A 23,573-nucleotide genomic window follows, 5' to 3' on the forward strand; every position below is an offset into this window, starting at 1 on the left:
CGGTTTATATGGGGGCTATATATGATTATGGACTGATATCGACCACTTTTGGCATGGTTGTTAAATATCATCATCACTACCACCACGTACCAAATTTCAAACAGATCGGATGAATTTTGCTTCTCCATAAGGCACCGGAGGTCAAATCTGGAGATCGGTTTATATGGAATCTATATACAATTATGGACTGATATGAACCAATTCCTGCATGGTTGTGGGATAGCATATACTAACATCACGTACCAAATTTCAACCGAATCGGATGAATTTTGCTCTTCCAAGGGAGATCAAAGCTACGGAGATCAAATCTGGGGATCGGTTTATATGGGGCCTATATATAATTATGGACCCATTTCGACCAATTTTTGCATGGGTGTTTGAGGCCATATAATAACACCATGTACCAAATTTCAACTGAATCCGATGAATTTTGGCCTTCCAAGAGGCTCCGGAGGTCAAATCTCGTGATCGGTTTATATGGGGGCTATATATAATTATGGACCGATGTGGACCACTTTTTGCATAGTCATTAGAGACCATATACTAGGTTAGGTGAGGTTAGGTGGCAGCCCGATATTTCCGGCTCACTTAGACTATTCAGTCCATTGTGATACCTCATTGGTGAACTTCTCTCTTATCAATGAGATCTGCCCGATTCCATGTTAAGCTCAATGACAAGGGACCTCTTTTTTAAAGCCGAGTCCGAACGGCGTTCCACATTGCAGTGAAACCACTTAGAGAAGCTTTGAAACCCTCAGAAATGTCACCAGCATTACTGAGGTGGGATAATTCACCGCTGAAAAATTTTTGGTGTTCGGTCGAAGCAAGAATCGAACCCACGACCTTGTGAATGCAAGGCGGGCATGCACCACGGTGGCTCCCGACCATATACTAACACCATGTACGAAATTTCAGTCGGGTCGGATGAAATTTGCTTTTCTTAGAGGATCCTCAAGCCAAATCGGGAGATCGGTTTATATGGGGGCTATATATAAATATGGACCAATGTGGAGCAATTTTTGCATGGTTGTTAGAGACCATATACTAACACCATGTACCAAATTTCAGGCGGATCGGATGAAATTTGCTTCTCTTAGAGGATCCTCAAGCCAAATTTGGAGGTCCGTTTATATGGGGGCTATACGTAAAAGTGGACCGATATGGCCCATTTGCAATGCCATCCGACCTACATCTACCTAACAACTATTTGTGCCAAGTTTCAAGTCGATAGCTTGTTTGGTTCACATGATTTCAACAGACGTCCGTCGGACGGACATGCTCAGATCCACTCAGAATTTCACCACGATCCAGAATATATATATACATTATGGGGTATTAGAGCAATATTTCGATGTGTTACAAACGGAATGACAAAGTTAATATACCCCCCATCCTATGGTGGAGGGTATAAAAACTATAAATTGCTCCATATCATCCATTTCCTTCGCTTACGAAATAATTTCGTAATTATCGTTATTGTAATGATTTTTATACCCTTCACTACTACTGTGGTACAGGGTATAATATGTAACGCCAAGAAATAGTGGTCATAGACCCATCGGCTTAGAATTAAATTCTGAGTCGATTATTGCGATGTCCGTCTGTCTGTCTGTTTGTCCGTCCGTCTGTCTGTATACGTAATTTTGTGCACAAAGTACAACTCGCAATTTAAGTCCGATCGTCCTCAAATTTGGCATAGGGCCGTTTCTTGGGACAGAGACAATCGCTATTGGTTTTGGAAAAAATCGGTTCAGATTTAGATATAGCTGCCATATATATTTATCCCCGATTTGGTCATAGTTAGCGTGTTTATCAACCGATTTTCTTGAAATACCGTACATCCAAATATTTTATGAATCTCGAAAATCTTGCAAAATGTCAGCCAAATCGGTTCAGATTTAGATATAGCTCCCATATATATCTTTCGTCCGATTTAGACTCATATGACCACAGAGGCCAAAGTTTACTACCGATCTTCGTGAAATTTTGCACAGAGGGTAGAATTGACATTCTACCAATGCTTGGCAAATTTGATTGAAATCGGTTCAAAGTTAGATATAGCTCCCATATATATATTTCATCCGATTTGAACTTATATGGCCACAAAAGCCAGAGTTTTGCCGTGATTTGCTTCAAATTTTGCACAAGGGGTACGTTTAATAGTGTCGTTAAGTGTGTCAAATTTTGTTAAAATCGGTTCAGATTTAGATATAGCTCACATATATATCTTTCGCCCGATTTGGACTTATATGGTCTCAAAAGGCAGAGTTTTGCCCTGACTTACTTCAAATTTTACACAAGCGGTACTTTTAACGATACTATTGCATGTGCCAAATATGGTCAAAATCGATTCAGATTTAGATATAGCTCCCATATATATATTTCGTCCGATTTGAACTTATAGGGCCTCAAAATCCAGGGTTTTGCCGTCATTTGCTTCAAATGTCGCACAAGGAGTACGTTTAGTAGTATAGATAATTGTGGAAAATTTGGTTGAAATCGGTTCAGATTTAGATATGGCTCCCATATATATCTCCCGTCCGATTTGCACTCATATGACCAGGGGGGCCAAAGTTATACTCCCACACGCACAGAAAAAAAAACGTTTGGAAAACGTGTACCGAAAACGTTTTTCTTTTGTTAGAGTTTTTTGAATTGCTTCAAAAATTTTAAACTTTTATCACCAAAAAAATTCGTTTGTTACAAAATTTTTATTTTTTCAATAAAAAAAGTTATTTTTGAAACAACAACACAGTCCATTTCGTTTATATCAAACACTTTTCTTTTCTGACTTTAGGTCTTTAATAAGACAAAAAAAAACAAAAAAAAACTTTGGTCGAAGCAGGGATCGAACCCACGACCCTTGGCATGCAAGTCGGACGTAGCAACCACTGCTCCACGGTGCCAAACTAAATGTTTGTTTCTGTTAAATAGACTTTGTTTATTCGGTTCTTGGGCGCCGCAAGCTATGCTATATAAATATAACTTATATGGACATTTATCTATTGACGACCATAACAGGTACATAGCTCAGTGGTTAGTGTGTTGGCTTACAAAGTGCATGGTCCGCGGTTCGATTCTCCGTCCAGGCGAAATGTACAAAAATTTAAAAATTTATAAAATCGTATAATTTCTTCTACATTGTTGGTATTACAGGAAAAGGTGTTAAGAACTAAAAAACCTCGTGGATGTGAGAAAGATGTGAGGGAAAATGCAATTAGCAAGAAAATGTTTTTTTTTTGATTTAGTCTTTATGAAATTGTTTTTACATCCTGGGAAAGAATAAACGTTTATCACAAAAAGTATATACTTTTCTTCCAAATACACTTCCTTACAGCGAAAAGCAAATGAAAAACGAACTTTGTTTGTCTAAAATTTCGTTTGGGAGGAAAGAATTTTTTTGCGTGCATTTACGTGAAATTTTGCATAGATAGCAGAATTATTATTCTAACTATGCATGTCAAATTTAGTCAAAATTGGTTCAGATTGTATATAGCTCCCATATATACGTACACCAGAGTTGGGGAAATATGGTAGACTGTTTCATATTTTAGACCCATTTTCAATGGGATTTTCCTCCTGTACTGTATAGTTTCCTCAGAGAATACAAATATGGCCAAAATTCTCACACTTGACACAAAATTCTGTAATGATTTCCCCATATCTTAGCCATATCCTACACACTGCAATGCCAAAATTTCCACAGAACGGATGAGTTTTAAATAAGGCTCCAAGTCGCCCGACTAGACCAAATAATATATCACAACCCACACTTGACCACATATCTTGGCGAGATCTAACCAATATCCTTGTAAAATCGCCACTGCTGAGTAGCAAAAATTGTAAATATTACTAAAATTCTCCTATATCTCGAATACATATGTATCGCCTGAAAAATCATAAATCTCTTTTGTACAATTGCATTAAAAATTCTCTCGCTTCAAATTTCCCATATTTTTTACTAACATTGAGTTTCATCCCAGGGCGTTAGCCGATTTAAATTTTAATTCTAGAGATTTTGTAGAAGAACGAAAAAATTGTCTCCATTATAAGTATTTGTATCTGGAAATGCAAATGCAAATCTTTATATAGCTCCCAGCAAATTTGCAATAGTTGAGAAGGTAACACAAATGTTGGTTTACATAGTGGTGAAGGGTATAATATAGTCGGCCCCGCCCGACTTTAGACTTTACTTACTTGTTTTTTACTAACATTGTGTTCCACCTTAGTGCATTAGTCGACTTACATTTTAAGTCTATAGATTTTGTAGAAGTCTATCAAATTCTGTCCAGATCGAGTGATATTTAAATGTATGTATTTGGGACAAACCTTTATATATAGCCCCCAACACATTCGACGGATGTGATATGGTATCGAAAATTTAGATCTACAAAGTGGTGCAGAGTATAATATAGTCGGCCCCGCCCGACTTTAGACTTTTCTTACATGTTTTATATTAAATACGGAAACATTTCATTCCATTAATGTTTAATTTAATTTACTTTATGAAACAATTTGTTGTTTAATGATATTATCTTTTTAAAGTTTGTGAATTGGTTATGGGATTTTTTGGTTTGACTTACCTTTTTTTTCCTTGCTGTAAGGTCTTTCCAGTTGATATACGATTTGCTCGAATCTAGGTTCCAAATCAATTTTTTATTAAAAAAAAAGTCACTTTGTCTTAACAATAAATGTCTGCTTTATTTGTTGGCTCTTTTTTAAAAATCTTTTTTTTTATTATATAATTTTTTGTTGATTTTTTTTTTTTTTTTTGGTTTTGCAGTTTCTTATAAAATCTCTTTGTTTGTTGTAAAAACGGTTTTGTAATAAAAAAATTTACTTTAAAGTCACAAACCCTTTATTTATTGCAGTGCTTTTTGTTTTACTTATGAATTATTTAGTTTTAAACTTTATAGTTTTTTCTCCTTCTGCTTCTTCTTAGTTGAGTTCAAAAAATTTGGCCTTTTTTTAAAGTTTATTTTTTGTTAACCGTTGATTTTAACAGAAATTTCTTAAAAAATTCTCAACTAAAAATTTCGTCGTCTTGTTTTTTCTAAAATCGTTGGAAGTACTTTTTTTGGATTGGTAAGTGTGTTTGGGTTTTCAGTGAATGAGTGGGCTTGGGTTTTTCTCTTTTGGGGAGAGTAGAGAATGGCTTATCCTTCTTTTTCGTGTCTATTTGCGTGATTTAATAATTACGAAAGTCTTTGCTCAAAATCCTTAAACACTCATATATTTCTGTGTAAATATATAAAACATCAATATATATATTTCTGTTAATATTGTTAAGGAGGGGGGATTTTTTGCGACTTCTAAAAATTTATTTAATTTTTTTTGCTTACACTTATTTTCTATATAAAATGCATACACACCATTTATGAAAATTGCTTATATATTTTTGTTTATATTTTATCTTTCTAACATTTATCTGCCTTTTCTATAATGTCTTATTAAGTCTATCAACTTTTGAAATTTTCGCAAATAATCAGCGAATAGTTCTTAAAAAATATTCACTCTTTTTATGATCAGACCACAACTTTTCTTTGGATTCATTGGGGGGAATTTTCTCATTGAAAATTCATGTGATGTCTTTATTTTTCCATTCCCTAAGGATAATGTCAATACTGTATGAGTTTTTTTTTTTTATTGAGTTTGGGGCGCACTTTTCAATTGTATTTTATTCTTGATTAAATTCGTTATTTTCTCCTTTAATTTGTTTTCGTAAAAATTGAATATCTTTGTCAATTGAAATACTGGAAAAATGTAGAACTTTTTTTTTTCTATAACACTGAAATGAGATAAAAAGACGTGAGGAAAATTGATTAAAATTTAAAATATTATCATATTTGTATTTAATGATTCAAAAATTAAAAATTAGTAAAACATATTGATGTTTTCAATGAAAATCTGTTAAATTTAAAATTTTCCTAAAAAAATAAATTTTCACAAAGTTTTCTATAGAAGTAAGATTTTGATAAAATTTTCTATAAAAAAAAAATTTGACAAAATTTTTAATAGAAATAAAATTTTGCCCAAATTTTTTAAAGAAATAAAATTCTAACAAAATTTTCTAAAGAAATAAAATTCTTACAAAATTTTCTATAGAAATACAATTTTTGGCAAAATTTTCTATATTAATACAATTTTGACAAATTTTTGTTAGTAATAAAATTTTGACACAATTTTCTATAGTAATAAAATTTTGACAAAACTTTCTATAGAAATAAAATGTTGACAATATTGTTTTTTTTTTTTTTTTTGACGAAACGTGCGTCCATCCAACCATCTTGCAGTCTATAGGGCTTTGCCCAAATAAATTTGACATTCTTTTGCTCTGTTGGTTAAGCTACACTTGTAGTTTAGTCAATGTATGCAATAAAAAACAACAACAATGCTTAAAGAACAAACCCAACCATAACAAAACAAAACGACCATATTTTCTATAGAAATGAAATTTTGCCGAAATTATTGTAGTAATAAAATTTTGATAAAATTTTTTTAGTAATAAAATTTTGATAAAATTTTTTTAGTAATAAAATTTTGATAAAATATTTTTAGTAATAAAATTTTGAAAAAATTTTCTATATAAATAAAATGTTGACAAATTTTCCTATAGAAATAAAAATCTAACAAAATTTCCTATAGAAATAAAATTTTGACAATATTTTTTATAGAAATAAAATTTTGACAAAATTTTCTATATAAATAAAATTTTGACGCAATTTTCAATAGAAATTAAATTTTGACCAAAAAGAGGAAGCACGCTCAAAATAAACCCAGCCAACTGCACTCAAATTGATGATTTGACGGTAGCAAAGGAAAAGAGGTATGTTTGTACGAATTTATTTCGGCATAAGCCGGCTATCATGTAAAACCTTTTTTCGGAAGGTTCAAGTGTGGTTCATTGTTGGGTTTAATGAACTGCCTGAATTTATTCTGATAATTGTTTTTTTAGTAATAAAATTTTGACAAAATTTCTTTAGTAATAAAATGCCGTCACAATTTCTATAGCAATAAAATTTTGACAAAATTTTCTATAGAAATAAAATTTTGACAAAATTTTCTATAGAAATAAAATTTTCACAAAATGTTCTACACCCTCAAAATGTTCTACACCCTCTCTAACATATGTTCCAAACATATTTTGCAGGAAGCACATATATTATTGGATACTGCCGAAACATTAATATGTTTGTTTTATGTGAACATATTCTATTTTTGGAAGCATTTTGAGCCAAAAATATTATATGCTTGGAAGAATTTTCCCCAAAGAAGATTGTGCTCATTCCCTAACATAATTTTCACTTCCACGAAATTTTTTAGTTCTTGGCACCTTTTTCTGTAATACAAATAATGTTCAAGAAATTATTCAATTTTATACTTTTTTAAATTTTACCTTTCTCCTGGACGGAGAATCGAACCGAGGACCAACAGTTTGTAAGCCAACACACTACCACTGAGCTACGTAGCTGTTATAGTCACCAGAAGACAATTATCGTTATAAGTTACATTTATATAGCATAGTTTGCAGCGCCCACGAGCCCATGCAAACATAACATTATTTAACAGAAACATACATGTGTTGGCAACGTGGAGCAGTGGTTAGCATGTCTGCCGTACATGCAAAGGGTCGCGGGTTCAATCCCTGCTCCGACCAAACACCAATTGTTTTTTTTTTTTTTTTTAATTTACACATTTATATTTATACTATATTAAATTTTTATAATGAAACTTCGAAATGTGGGTTATTAAAGATTTACAGTCAGAAACAGTGCTTGATATAAACGAAATGGACTGAGCTTTTGGATAAAATATTATTTTTTTTTATTGCAAAAACACCAATTTTGTAATAAAAAACTGGTTTTGGTATAAAAGTTTGATATTTTGGAAGGAATTCAAAAACTCTAACAAAGAAAGAACGTGGGGTCGAGTATGAACATACATAAATATTTTATATAATATACACAAATTAAATAATATTTAGACTTAAATTAAATAATATTTAGACTTAAGCGTATAAAATTTTTGGCCTTATCATAAAGCAGTTCCCGAAACAATATATATAAGCGGTTTCACAGAAATTGCTCTCTTTCGATTCTCTCGCTGTGTTAATTTGATATCTTTCGTCAACCCTCCCGGTTTTTATCTCTATTTCTTTCTCTATACTCTCTCTCTCTCTCTGTCGCTCTCTGAATAAAATATCACAACATATATATGTTTACTCGAAATTTGTAAATTTATATATGTTTACATTCACACATATAATTTTTATGAAACATGCATGCCCCAAACATAATATATTCTAACATATTAACATATGTGTTCCAAACATTTAGTGTTAGTTTGAGAACATTACATGTTTGCACTTAAATATAATGTGTTTAAAAATTGTGCCCGAAACACATTTTGTTTATATCGAAACATATGAAAAACATATTTTTCTAACAGTGTATAAGAATAGAATTTTGACCAATTTTTTGTGTAATAAAATTTTGAAAATTTTTCTTAGTAATAAAATTTTGACACATTTTTTTAGTAATAAAATTTTGAGACAATTTTCTATAGTAATAAAATTTTGACAAAAATTTTATAGAAATAAAATTTTGACAAATTTTCTATAGAAATAAAATTTTGACAAAATTTTTTATAGAAATAAAATTCTAACAAAATTTCCTACAGAAAAAATTTCGACAAAATTTTCTATACAAAAAAAAATTTGACAAAATTTTCTATAGAAATAAAATTTTGACAAAATTTCCAATAGAAATAAAATTTTGACAAAATTTCCAATAGAAATAAAATTCGACCAAAATTTTCTATATTAATAAAATTTTTGGCAAAATTTTTTTTAGTAATAACATTTTGGCAAAATTTTTTTAGTAAGTAAATTTTGACACAATTTTCTATAGTAATAAAATTTTGACAAAATTTCCTATAGAAATATAATTCTAACAAAATTTTCTGTAGAAATAAAATTTTGACAAAATTTTTTATAGGAATAAAATTTTGACAAAATTTTCAATAGAAATAAAGTTTTCTGTAGAAATAAAATTGGACAAAATTTTCTATAGAAATAAAATGTTGACAAAGTTTTCTATAGAAAAAAATTTTGACAAAATTTCCTATAGAAATAAAATGTTGACAAAATTTTCAATAGAAATAAAATTTTAACAAAATTTTCTGTAGAAATAAAATTTTGACAAAATTTTTTATTGAAATAAAATTTTGACAAAATTTCCTATAGAAATAAAATTCTAACAAAATTGTCTGTAGAAATAAAATTTTGACAAAATTTTCTATAGAAAAAAATGTTGACAAAATTTTCTATAGAAATAAAATTTTGACAAAATTTTCATTAGAAATAAAATTTTGACAAAATTTTCTATAGAAATAAAATTGTGACAAAATTTTTTCTTGAAATAAAATTTTGATAAAATTTTCTATAGAAATAAAATTTTAACAAAATTTCCTATGGAAATAAAATTCCAACAAAATTTTTTATAGAAATAAAATTTTGACAAAATTTTCTATAGAAATAAAATTTTGACAAAATTTTCTATAGAAATAAAATTCTAACAAAATTTTCTATAGAAATAAAATTTTGACAAAATTTTTATAGAAATAAATTTTTGACAAAATTTTCAATAGAAATAAAATTTTAACGAAATTTCCTATGGAAATAAAATTCTAACAATATTTTTTATAGAAATAAAGTTTTGACAAAATTTTCTAAAGAAATAAAATTCTAATAAAATTTTCTATAGAAATAAAATTTTGACAAAATTTTTTATAGAAATAAAATTTTGACAAGATTTTCTATAGAAAAAAATTTCCACAAAATGTTGCATAAGAATAGAATTTTGACGATTTTGTAATAAAATTTTGACAATTTTTTTTGTAACAAAATGTTGACAAAATTTTCTATAGATATAAAATGTTGACACAATTTTCTATAGTAATAAAATTTTGGCAAAATTTTCTATAGAAATAAAATTTTGACAAAATTTTCTATAGAAATAAAATTGTGGCAAAATTTTCTATAAATTCAATATCTTTAAAAATTTAAATTTTCGTCTAAGGTCATATCATATCAAAGTCCATAGTAGAAGTAGTAACTTTCCCTTGTTGGAGAGATATAATATATAATAGAAGGGATCATAATATATAATTTTGCAAATGCTGAAATAATAATGAAACATTTCCTAGAAAAAAAAAAATTCATAGTAACCACAAAAATTTGACCACCAATTTCAAAACGAAATTGTTTTAATTTGTTAGATTTTTGGTAAAATTTGCTTCAACTTTTGGTATGAAATGCAAATGTGATGGTATTGCAACTAGGCCATATCGGGCGAGTTTTAAGTATAGTCCCCAATAAATCGAACACCAAATTTGTCTTGCGGAGACTCTTGGAAGAGCAAATTTCATCCGATCCGGTCATTCATATGATTTGAAATTTAAATTCTATAGATGTATGTATATCCCCATTATTGGAATGAGTACGAGGAGTAAATCGGGAATTTTTTACTTCTAGTTTCGTGCAATTTACATCGTGCAATTTAGAAGAATTAAATTACGTTGTGCCAAATTTGATGCCGACCGGTTTGTAAAGAACCGCAATTGGATCCCATTTATCGAAATCCGATTTTTTCCAAATTCACTAGCTTTCGCTCTTGTGCCACAAAATACGTCATTCACCAAATTTCATCCAAATCGGGTAATAATTGCAACCGAAATCCTGCGAACAACAAATACATGGACAAACGGATGGACACCAAGGGCTAGATCGACTCAGGAGGTGATTGTGGGTCGATTGACATATACTTTATGGGGTCTGAAATCAATATTTCTGTTTTATGTGGTTTAGGGTATAAATATTGGATCAATTTTTTGACGCTTAGTGAGGGAGACGTTCCAATTGTACGAATTAAGTTATCCGATTTGCTTGAAATTTTCATTGTAGGTTGGAGGTGGTTTCTAGGCAAAAATTCCTTACTTAATTTTGCCGATATCTGGGCGTGGAAGGGTACAGTGTAATAACTAAACTTTTCTGATGAAAGTTAAAACTCATAGATCTTGGGATCGAAATCATTTTTTGACATATGTACGGGTAAGGACCTTCTCCTTTCCCAACTTTTTCAAAATTCAATTTTAGAACTCAGATTTTCATGAAATTTCTAAAGAAGGGGAATGGGTACATGCTATTTCATTTTTATATCCTCCACCATAGGTATATTAACTTTGTCATTCCGTTTGTAACACATCGAAATATTGCTCTAAAGTATATATATTCTGGGTCGTGGTGAAATTCTGAGTCGATCTAAGCATGTCCGTGTATTGAAATCACGCTAACCTTCGAACGAAACAAGTAGTTGTTGTTGATGTAGGTCGGATGGTTTTGCAAATGGGCCATATCGGTCCACTTTTAGGTATAGCCCCCATATAAACGGACCACCAGATTTGACTTGCGGAGCCTTTAAGAGAAGCAAATTTCATCCGATCCGTCTGAAATTTGGTACGTGGTGTTAGTATATGGTCTCTAACAACTAAGCAAAATTTAATCCACATCGGTCTATAATTATATATAGCCCCCATGTAAACCGATCCCCAGATTTGACCTCCGGTGCCTCTTGGAGGAGCAAATTTCATCCGATCCGGTTGAAATTTGGTACGTGGTGTTAGTATATGATCTTTAACAACCATGCCAAAATTGGTACATATCGGTCCATAATCATATATAGTATTACCACAACCCAAGTAATTCGATTGTGGATGACAGTCTTTAGTAAAAGTTTCTACACAATCCATGGTGGAGGGTACATAAGATTCGACCTGGCCGAACTTACGACCGTATATAATTGTGTTTTTTGTTTTTGTTTTTTTTTTTGTTCTCTAATCCCGAGATTACAGGCTGATAAGTCCCCGGTCTGACACATAGATGGCGTCGCTAGTATTAAGTGCATATTATTTTTATATAGTACCAACCTTCAAATGATTCGTGTCAAAATTTGACGTCTGTAAGTCAATTAGTTTGTGAGATAGAGCATCTTTTGTGAAGCAACTTTTGTTATTGTGAAAAAATGGAAAAAAAGGAATTTCGTTTTTTGATAAAATACTGTTTTCTGAAGGGGAAAAATACGGTGGAAGCAAAAACTTGGCTTGATAATAAGTTTCCGGACTCTGCCCCAGGGAAATCAACAATAATTGATTGGTACGCAAAATTCAAGTGTGGTGAAATGAGCATGGAGGACGGTGAATGCCCGAAAGAGGTGGTTACCGACGAAAACATCAAAAAAATCCACAAAATGATTTTGAATGACCGTAAAATGAAGTTGACCGAGATAGCAGAGGCCTTAAAGATATCAAAGGAACGTGCTGGTCAATATTTGGATATGCGGAAGCTCTGTGCAAAATAGGTGCCGTGCGAGCTCACATTTGACCAAAAACAACAAGGTGTTGATGATTCTGAGCGGTGTTTGAAGCTGCTAACTCGTAATACACCCGAGTTATTCCATCGATGTGTGACAATGGATGAAACATGGCTACATCACTACACTCCTGAGTCAAATCGACAGTCGGTTGAGTGGACAGCGACCGGTGAACCGTCTCCGAAGCGAAAAGACTCAAAAGTCCGCTGGCAAAGAAATGGCCTCTGTTTTTGGAATGCGCCTCGAATAATTTTTATCGATTATCTTGAGAAGGGAAAAACCATCACCAGTGACTATTATATGGTGTTATTGGAGCATTTAAAGGTCGAAATCGCGGCAAAACGGCCCCATATGAAGAAGAAAGAAGTGTTGTTCCACCCAGACAACGCACCGTGCCACAAGCCATTGAGAACGATGGCAAAAATTCTTGAATCGGGCTTCGAATTGCTTCCCCACCCACCGTATTCTCCAGATCTGGCGCCAGCAAATTTTTCTTGTTCTCAGACCTCAAAAGGATGCTCGCAGGGAAAAATTTGGCTGCAATGAAGAGTGATCGCCGAAAGTGAGGTCTATTTTGAGGCAAAACCGAAGGAGTACTACCAAAATGGTATCAAAAATTGGAAGGTCGTTATAATCGTTGTATCGCTCTTGAAGGGAACTATGTTGAATAATAAAAACGAATTTTGACAAAAAAATGTGTTTTTCTTTGTTAGACCGGGGACTTATCAGCCAACCTGCTATAAAAGACAACCCTCCTTTTTATGTTGTAAAACAGCTGACAACGTACGAATTTATTCTTGCTGGAAGTTTATCCCATGTTGTTTTTTTGTTTTTGTTTTTTTTTTTTTTTTTAACCGAAATTCCGATTTCCATGTACATCCTTTTAGTGGTCAGAAAATTGGACAAGCCGATTTATACCGAAATTTAATATTTTCTAAAGTCAAAAAAGATCGACCAAAAATGTCCAAAAACTGCCCTTTTTAAAAATTAAAAAAAAACCCTAATTTTCTTAAACAGCAAAACTTTTAATTGAATTGAATAAAAAATAAACGAAAATTTATCAAAAGGGTCATTATATCTACTCTTGGATTCAATTTATTACCCCAACTAATTTGCCAAACAGTTGTAATAAAGATTTATTATTCCTCACTTCGAACATATTCCACGAACCATCAACCTTTTATTGGCAATATTACGAATTAAATCACATTAAATATTGTGCTCTCAAAATGAAAATTCAATTAATCACTTGAAAACTAAATTATGAAAAGGACCTGGGCAAAAAACAAGCTTAACACAACCACCTACGACAATTGAGAGGAAAGCAATCAATCAACGATGAGCAAAGATGGAAAGGAAAACCTTAAGAGGAAATCATGAGACGAGTTATTGACATCAAAAAACCATCGAGCCCTTAACGACGACATTCACTAAAAGTTCAACAACTCAATTAAACAGGGCAAAAATAACAAAAAGTTGTTATTTGTTCTGTTTTGTATTGCAATCACTCAGATGATGGGCGAGCGTTGTTGAGGTGTAGATACAAAAAGATAGGCAAACATTTGGAGGGGGATTGGAGGATAGCATGCGGAAGTATACAAACCCTGAGTTAAGAGAAAGAAGGTGAGGAAGAGCGAGAGAAAACCCGGCAGTAATATCACAACTACTGCCAGTGCCATTACCAGTTACTGAGGTTATGCACAACACCAACACCAACAACAACAACAGCAGCAACAAAACAATTGGCAAGCAAATACACATGAAAACACTTCAAAACATCAAAGGATGTTCAGATGTGTCAAAACTTATACATGAAAATATTTTACTCTCGAAAAAGCACAAACTCACACAGTAACTGAGTATAACAAATATGCCATCTCTAGTGTTTAGGGCGTGGTACATTTGTGTAGGTATACCTGTGCGCAAAATACCCGGCACTTATACATGCCTATAATATGACTCTCTTACAATCTCTCACTCAGTCGCGCTCTCTCCCTCTCTTTAACACATAGGTGAATATGATAAATACATGAAATTCTTCTTTTATTCACTAAAAGAGAAAGCGTTCTTTCACTCTTTCTCTTTCGTTGTTGGCTTTCTGCTATAAGGGCAAAAGAGCAAATGTAGGTCAAATTGCATTTTTACCACCAAGAAACTTTAACCTCTCGAATATGCCTTAAAAATGCAGCTAGCAGAGATTTCCTTAGATTTTCCTTAGCCCCATTGCAAATGCATTGCAATAACCACTAACCAAGTAAGCCCGGATAAAAAAGCCTTTAATGACCTGAGTTCTAATTGGGTGTGGGTGTGTGTGTATGTGTGCAAATGGTGGCACCTAAATTACTGGGACTTACCTTATTCAAAGTGGATTGTGTGTAAACGGACCACGGTATGAATTTTTGTTTCTTTCCAAACCGAACATAAATAGAAGTCAATCGATGACTTTGTAATTTTTCTAGATAGTACTGATCTATGAACTTTAATAGGTATGCATTTGTATGTGTGAGAATATTTTAAACCAATACGGATTTTTTTTAGAATCAAAAACGAACCTAAAAACTCAACAAGACATATGTTTGTTATAGAGATTTTTGAAATTTAAAGCTGGCTTCCTTCCTTCTGCGATGGTTAATTGGCCTTTAGATATGCCTTGCACTTTTTCAGGGATTTTAGTTTTTTTTTTCTATAATGTCACCGGGTAAATAGGTTAAGGAATATTAGGAACCGCTTTTTGGAGTTGCTCTTTTTTTATTGTTGTTCTAACAAGTAGACCAGCTTTCTTGTGAGCTTTGTTAGGGGGTGGGGTATATACTCACTCCCCTTAGTGAAAATATTCAAAATTCCGTTCAAAGGAAAATTTCGAAACGAAACGTATTTTATTAGCGTTTTTACGTTTTTTGTTTTTTTGATTTTCTCGAAAAACGACAAATTTCCAATTCGGTTGGTGTTGTTGTTGTTTTACTTGTATTGATTTTGTTTGGTATTCTACGAAACAAGGAGAAATTATATAGCGACGCAAATTATAAATTATATGAGTAGAATTTAATAAAAACGCGCTTAAAAAGAACCGCGTTCTCTTTGCTGGATACTTTGAAGACCGCTTGACTCGTACTGAAATTGCAAAAGTGTCCCAACACAGTAAATGTTGAGCCAGCCACGCACACACACATCACAGCCAACCAGCCAGCCTGCGAGGATGCACGAGAGGAGACAAGGAGGCATGCATGGATAGACGAACACCAGATGTGATGGCGACGACGACGACAGCAACGACGGCATACATTCATATGACCCACACACTGTGTATGCCACCTCTTCCTGGTAATGACGATGAAAAGGACTGCTCCTATTCAGTTTAGGAGCACACGCTGCTGTTTCACCAAAAACAAAAAAAAAACACAACCATTCATTATCCTACATTTCCCACTCCATTCGGGTAGCTCCTAAATGCAGAGCACCTATTTTCATGTTATGTCTTTGGATAAATCTCTACACTCTATGAAAGAGAGCTAGGGAGATAATTGCAGAGAGTTTGGAAATTAAGGAAATGGGTTACGCGACCAGAGTTGCCAGGGATTTCTAATAAATTCTTGCAAAAAAAAAATAAATAAACTTGTATCCATTTATGAAACACCTTTGAAAAGAAGAGTTCCAAAAATGTGGTTCTATGCCCATCTTTGGATCTGGAAGTAAAAGCAAATTTTGATAATCTTTATGAATATAGGCAGCCACTATGCTGCAATGGTTAACATATCCGCCTTGCATACAAAGAGTTTTGCCTAATGAGAATACCTCATAGTAGATACTTGTCTGCCAATCCCACCAAACATAACGTAAATTTTGACATTTTCTATAGAAATAAAATTTTGACAAAATTTTCTATAAAAATAAAATTTTGACTAAATTTTCTATAAAAATAAAATTTTGACTAAATTTTCTATAGAAATAAAATTTGATCAAATTTTCTATAAAAGTAACATATTGACAAATGTTTCTATAAAAATGTTGACAAAATTTTCTATAAAAATAAATTTTTGACAACATTTTCTATAAAATAAATTTTTGACAAAATGTTCTATAAAAATAAAATTTTTCTATTGAAATAAAATTTAGCAAAATAATATTTTTTGTCTGGTAGTTTTTTGGTAAAATTTTCTTATTTGTAGAGTTTGTAAAGCTTGAGGTCATGTTGTAATAAAACAAAATAAAATCTAAGTTTTTTATAGTGTTTTATTTTAATTTTTTTCCAATATTTCGAATACCATCGTTGTCCGTCCTCAGGGAAATTAACTTTAACAAAAGAAAATAAATACAAATTAACCAAACAGAAAGACAAATATTTAAAAATTATGTTACAAAAATGTTTACTAGGACATTTACATTTTTAATATTTTTAATAATAAGACAGAGTGACTTGCTCGCCACTGCATTTGAGTTTACACTAGACACTATTACTTTTTGCTGTATTTTTATACCCACCACCATAGAATGGTGACGGGGGTATAATAAGTTTGTCATTCCGTTTGTAACACATCGAAATATCGATTTCCGACTATATAAAGTATATATATTCTTGATCAGGGAGAAATTCTAAGACGATATAACGATGTCCGTCTGTCCGTCTGTCTGTCTGTTGTAATCACGCTACAGTCTTCAATAATGAAGCAATCGTGCTGAAATTTTGCACAAACTCGTCCTTTGTTTGAAGGCAGGTCAAGTTCGAAGATGGGCTATATCGGTCCAGGTTTTGATATAGTCCCCATATAAACCGACCTCCCGATTTGGGGTCTTGGGCTGATAGAAATCGAAGTTTTTATCCAATTTGCCTGAAATTGGAAATCTAGAGGTATTTTATGACCATAAAGAGGTGTGCCAAAAATGGTGAGTATCGGTCCATGTTTTGGTATAGCCCCCATATAGGCCGATCTCCCGATTTTACTTCTTGGGCTTATAGAAACCGCAGTTTTTATTCAATATACCTGCAATTGGAAATATAGAGGTATTGTAGGACCACAAATACGTGTCCCAAAAAGTGTGAGTATCGGTCCATGTTTTGGTATGGACCCCATATAAAACGACCTCCCGATTTGGGTCTTGGGCCTATGGAAACCGTAGTTTTCATCCAACTTGTCTGAAATTTGAAATCTAGAGGTATTTTATGACCATAAAGAGGTGTGCCAAAAATGGTGAGTATCGGTCCATGTTTTGGTATAGGCCCCATATAGACCGCTCTCCCGATATTACTTCTTGGGCTTATAGAAACCGCAGTTTTTATTCAATTTACCTGAAATTGGAAATCTAGAGGTATTGTAGGACCACAAATAAGTGTGCTAAAAATTGTGAGTATCGGTCCATATTTTGGTATAGCCCCCATATAGACCGATCTCCCGATTTTATTTCTTGGGCTTATAGAAACCGCAGTTTTTATTCAATTTACCTGAAATTGGAAATCTAGAGGTATTGTAGGACCACAAATACGTGTGCAAAAAATTGTGAGTATCGGTCCATGTTTTGGTATGGTCCCCATATAAAACGATCTCCCGATTTGGGGACTTGATCTTATAGAAACCGTAGTTTTTATCCAATTTGCCTGAACTTGGAAATCTAGAGGTATTTTAGGAACATAAAGAGGTGTGCCGAAAATGGTGAGTATCGGTCCATATTTTGGTATAGCCCCCATATAGACCGATTTCCTGATTTTACTTCTTGGGCTTCTAGAATCCGAAGTTTTTATCCTATTTGCCTGAAATTGGAAATCTAGAGGTATTTTCGGCTCATAAAGAGGTGTGCCGAAAACGGTGAGTATGGGTCCATATTTTAGTATAGCCCCCATAAGAACGATCTCCCGATTTAACTCCTTGGGTTTCTAGAAACCGTAGGTTTTATCTGATTTGCCTGAAATTGTAAATATTCTGGTATTTTAGGCTCACAAAAACGTGTATCGGAATAAGTTTTTATCGGTCCATTTGACAATTCCACCATATAGACCGACTTCACTTCTTGAGGGTGTAGAAGGCGCACTGATCATGAAAATTGCTTGAAACTCAATGTAAAATTTCCAGATTTTACTTCTACAGATTTAAGATTTCAAATCAAGGCGTTATTTTATAATTTCCTTGCACACTTACAAGAGATGTTAATGATTCCTCTAAAACCTAACAAAAATGGTTCTTATAAATCCAGAATCTGATATAGTCCTCATGGGTGAAATCTTTAATTTTATCTTCGGGAAGTGTCCTCAAGTCCTCAAGCCCTCCTGAAATTTCAAAGGAAACCCTAATATTTGGTTTATGGTGGTGGGTATTTAAGATTCGGCCCGGCCGAACTTAGTGCTGTATATACTTGTTTAACTATGTTTCTATATATATGCGCAGAGTGGTCCGTGTCAGTCTTATAATTTATTCTTTTTTCCGTCGGTACATTTATAATATGTAGCATTTCTAACATATATCTCCTTTTGTGATTGTTCTCCTGGGCTAAAATGTCTACATCTTGCAGATTGGGTTGATGCCCCGTCATTGTACAATGTGCTGAAAGTGCCGTCTTCTGCTCCAATGGCTTTCCTGTTGCTTTTTGGTCCGATTTATGACCAGAGAGTCTGGTTTTTAATTTAGTTTTTGTAGTACCGACATATACCTTCTGGCATATGTCGGACTTGTCTCCATTGCATGTGATCTTATACACCACATTCGATTTATCGTTGGTTTTAATTTTTGATTTGGTCCTACTAAAGAATTTGTTGACAGTGTTGTGAGTTTTTTGAGCAATTTGGTACTTTTCTTTGTTGAACATATTGGAATTACTGAAACGTTCGGAGAAGTTTGGTATGTATGTCAATCCTTTATATATTTTTGGTTCCCTTTCAGCAGAAATTATATTTCTGTTATCTGTTGCTCTTCTAATTAAATCTGTGATTGTATTGTGTGGGAAATCGTTCATCCGGAGTATAGTACGTATTTTCATCTCGTTTTCTTAGGTATCTTATTATCTATTTCTTTTCCATTGTAAACTGTATTTGTGTGTGAAAAGTGTTTAGCAGCGCTAATGTGTCTTCTATTTCACTTCTCTTTAAAATACAGAATAAATCGTCAACATATTTCGTCAAGAACTTTGGTTTGTTTGTCATACTCTCTATTGCGTCGTCTAAAAATGTCTCCATCACAATATCAGCAATGATCAGTGACGCTCGTGATCCCATGGGCAATCCTTTTTTTTCATACAACTTGTCTTCATAAATAAAATATCTAGTGTCCTTGATACAGAATATCAATATCTCGATAAATAAGTCCTGAGGGATAGTCGTGTATAGAGCTATGTTATTCCATTTTTCCTTTATCGTCTTAATTGCCAAATTAACGGGTATGCTAGGAAAAAGTGATATAACATCAAAAGATACCATTACTTCATCGTCCTCTATTTTTATACCATTGGATTTCGTCTTAAAATCAATTGCGTCCTTTACATTGTATTTAGAATCCTTGGTTATATTATTTAAAATGTTGACTATGTATTCTGATAATTCATACGCAGGTGAGTTTATCGATGAACATATTGGACGTAACGGAGTCCCTTCCTTATGGATTTTTTCTCTAAATTTTGGTATATTATTTTTGGCTCGAGTGGCAACTGTGTTCGTGCTGCATTTTTAAATCTACGAATTAAACATTTTCGCCCGTAAGTCCGGTATTAAGTTCGCATTATCGAGCTAAAATAGCCTTTTTTGACGGTTCTTTTTCACTTTCCTTTAATAATTCATTTTAAGGAAAATAAACTTTTTCTAAGAGAGAATCTTTTTTGGTACTAGAACTTATCTTTCTAACCCTTTCTATTGAAATTCATTTAATTTATTTCAGTCTATGGATACGAGTATATAAAGATCATTAAAGATTATTGCCTACATCTAAAAATATATTATAGCTATATGAAAAGTTTTATGTTGACGTAGCACCATTAGCGTAACTAGACAATTTTCCTAGGGGGCCTATAGCCCCCCTAGCTAAAACTTTATAGACTGAACTTATAGGTTCAACTAATGTTTTATTTCATAAAATTGAATAAAAAAATAGACATCAAAATAACTCGACAATCAATTTATAATAAAGCAACTAAAAGTACCCTACGGGGAAATTGGTGCAAATTGCCACTGACGGACCTATCACAGAACTGGTACCTGTGCTCCAGTTAGTTGCAATTTTCACATTTAGTGACATAAAATTATCAGAATAACCTTTTGTTCGACATATTTCAAAAGTTTTTTTTTTTTCTCGGGTTCGATTCGGGAGCCCAAATTGAAAGAGATTTCTAAGAGTTTGTCCGAGACTGCTTCCTGAGGACCTGTTTATGGGTTGCTCCCGCTAAATTGTCCCGGGACGTGTCCTTTGGGAATAGTCCAAGACGCGTCCTAAAATGTAAGTTTACTCCGTTAATGACAAACCCATGTTAAAGTGGACGGTCCCTTCCATACGATTTGATCAGAACTGGGACCAGGGACTAGTCCTGTACCAGTTCTGTGGTTGGTCCATTTTCCGTAGGGTAGTTCCACACTTTTCCCAGCAAAAAATTGGGAGTTGTTCTAAAGGCACAACTTTAACAGCACTTCCAAAAATGTCTTCACAAAGAAGTTAACTATTTTAACTACACAGGAAGTTTTTTTACTACATTTTTTTATATTTTAATGCGTAATTTTTTGTTTTCTTTTTTCAAATAGTTTAAAAAAAGAGTTCGAATAAATAAAATGGTACAAATTATTCAAATTTTGCCACAAAAATGAAAAATCCATTATAGAAAAATCGATAATATAGAAAAATTGATAATATTCGAGGGAAAACGTTTCAAACAAGCGTTAGAATCATAAAAAAGTATAAAAATTATTTGTTTGGGAAAATATCACAAAATTTTTAATTCATATTCAAAACACTGAATTCGGATCACACCTTAAGAAGTGATGCAAATTCATTGCAACGGTTGTTGAAACGGTGGACATTCGTTCTATGACAAGTTCATATTACATTCATCGCTTCTCCGCCAATTTTGTACCACTTCCAGACCCAAAAAGAACATTTTCACTTCTGTTTTGGCGACGCTTTTTTTGCAGCATTATTAAGATATTAATTTATGAAATAATAGTTTTAATATCAATTACTATTTTTTATTCAACTAAATCATAAGTTCAACCACAGCTTTATTTCATAAATATCAGACTTCTACCACAACCCAAGTAATTCTATTGTGCATGAAAATCTTTAGTGGAACTTTGTGCGTTGTACGAGTATATACTTGTTTAATTTTTATAAAAATGTAAAATCGTAAATAGGTTTTCAAATTCTGGGGGGGGGGGCTAAAATTTTTCTGGGGGGGTCTCCCCAGAGGCCTTCCTACGCTTGTGCGTAGCACACGAGATGGTGCATTAAAGTTTAAATTGCCCAATAAATTATTGCAATTCACAATGTTATTAACTATTTTAAAGATAAATGCTTGAGATAAGTAGAGTTTTCCGATCGGACTTCAATTCGAGATACAGAAAATGACACCTCCTATTGGAAAAATAATGGATTTCTTTCTACTATCTTTGATATATCCAATGTAGGAGATATTTTAGTTCAGACCCCATTTCGAGCCTACCGCTATTCTGTATATCATCATTCTCATTCCTCTCTATTATATGATATTTCAGCCTACGGTTGCTATAAAATACATAAACCTATAAGGAAGTGAGACCAATACTAGACCTAGTATTGGTGGATCAGGGCCTTCCATCATATAGTGGAAAACCCAATAATGGATCGATATAAACCTTATCAAAGATAAAAGCATAGATAGGTAGGTAGATAAGATAATTTTTCAAAGATGTCATCGTCTAAAGTCAATACAAAATCTAAATCACATCAATATTGCGTACTCCGAATTCGTCTAATTTTGAAGACTTCTACGCCCTAAACCATTCTATAGAATATATGGTGAAAATAAAAACAATCGCATGGCAACTCTGTCAACAGAAAAATCCCAGCTCGTGGGTGGAAATAGTCTGAAAAGCTTTTGACAACTTCTTAGCCGGTTTTGTTGAATAAACCATTTCATATTTAACTACACTTCCTTGAAGAGAGCCATTTTTATTTCTGTTGGATTAACACACAAACATGTGTTTACCTAGAGAGCAGTCCTCTTTGGTTGGAGAGTCGTCGACATTTACCGACACACGCACACAGATGCCTTGTAATAGCTCATTTCGGTGCTTTGGCAAATGAGTTCTCAACAGTATCTGTGATGGTTCTCAAAGAGTTTTCTCTCGCTCTCTCTCTGTTTGCCTCCCTCCCTCACGCTAAATAATTCGTGTGAGCTTCACAACCATTCCTATACATTATATGAATATGGTTGTTTTTGACCGTATTTCTTTATTGTTGTTTGTGTGCTAGTTGTGCAAAATGTTATATGGTGAATGAACCTAGGAAATGCATTTATCCATCATTGAGGTACCCTACACATGGGAGAATATATTTTGTTTTTAAGTTTCATTTCATTTATTTATTTATGTCTATGGATTACATAACCCTTACAGACTACGCATAATATTTCATTAAAATTTATGGGAAAAATTAATTGAACAAAATTTTATTCAAATTTTTGAGATTTACAAAATGAGTTCTATAAAAGCGCGGAGGTAATGACCCTGTATATGCTTCTTATAGTGAAGAAATTTTCACTAAAACAATAATTTAGCTTCAACTTAAATAAAATAAAATTGTCTTTAATGCCCTGGTTGGTTTACTTTATTGTTTGAGAGTACATAGTGTACACTACGAACCAACATCTACCACTTACCCAAACTCATTGTGTTAATTCTCTCATTTTGCATTAAGTTAAGGACTATAAGAGCCACCCGACCATGTCACTTCATTCTTTCATTCGTTTCGTGAAATTGGTACACAAACTATTGAACTATTTTCCTTTTTTACTCCCGGGCATGATGCTGACAAGAATGTTGACGAGAGATATGTATGTGGGTGTGGAATGAGAATGAAGTTTGGCCGAATCTTGCAAACGAAGTAAGGTTACCGATGAATATATGTATGTGTATAACACATACCTGTATATATATAAATATCCAATGCATATAGATATGTATGTATATGTATATATGAGACTTTG

At 32.8% G+C, this 23,573-nt stretch overlaps 1 protein-coding gene and 1 long non-coding RNA gene across 2 annotated transcripts in view; both read right to left on the reverse strand.

Moving 5' to 3' along the window:
• The window catches only part of fne (ELAV like RNA binding protein found in neurons), a 200,633-nt gene extending 195,862 nt beyond the window's left edge, over nucleotides 1-4,771 (reverse strand). The window contains exon 1 of the mRNA XM_075303028.1: nucleotides 4,584-4,771. The gene's annotated coding sequence lies outside the window, so the exon portion shown is untranslated. The remainder of the gene's footprint in view (nucleotides 1-4,583) is intronic.
• A 552-nt stretch (nucleotides 4,772-5,323) lies between these two features.
• LOC142232283 (uncharacterized) lies at nucleotides 5,324-15,522 on the reverse strand. The gene is made up of 2 exons (XR_012721077.1): nucleotides 14,783-15,522; nucleotides 5,324-5,788 (listed from the first exon to the last, which is right to left on the reverse strand). It is a non-coding gene; the product is annotated as an uncharacterized LOC142232283 (long non-coding RNA).
• Nucleotides 15,523-23,573: the final 8,051 nt, after the last annotated feature.

The sequence above is a fragment of the Haematobia irritans genome, chromosome 3 (genome assembly GCF_050003625.1).
Source record: "Haematobia irritans isolate KBUSLIRL chromosome 3, ASM5000362v1, whole genome shotgun sequence".
NCBI classification, from domain to species: Eukaryota; Metazoa; Arthropoda; class Insecta; order Diptera; family Muscidae; genus Haematobia; species Haematobia irritans.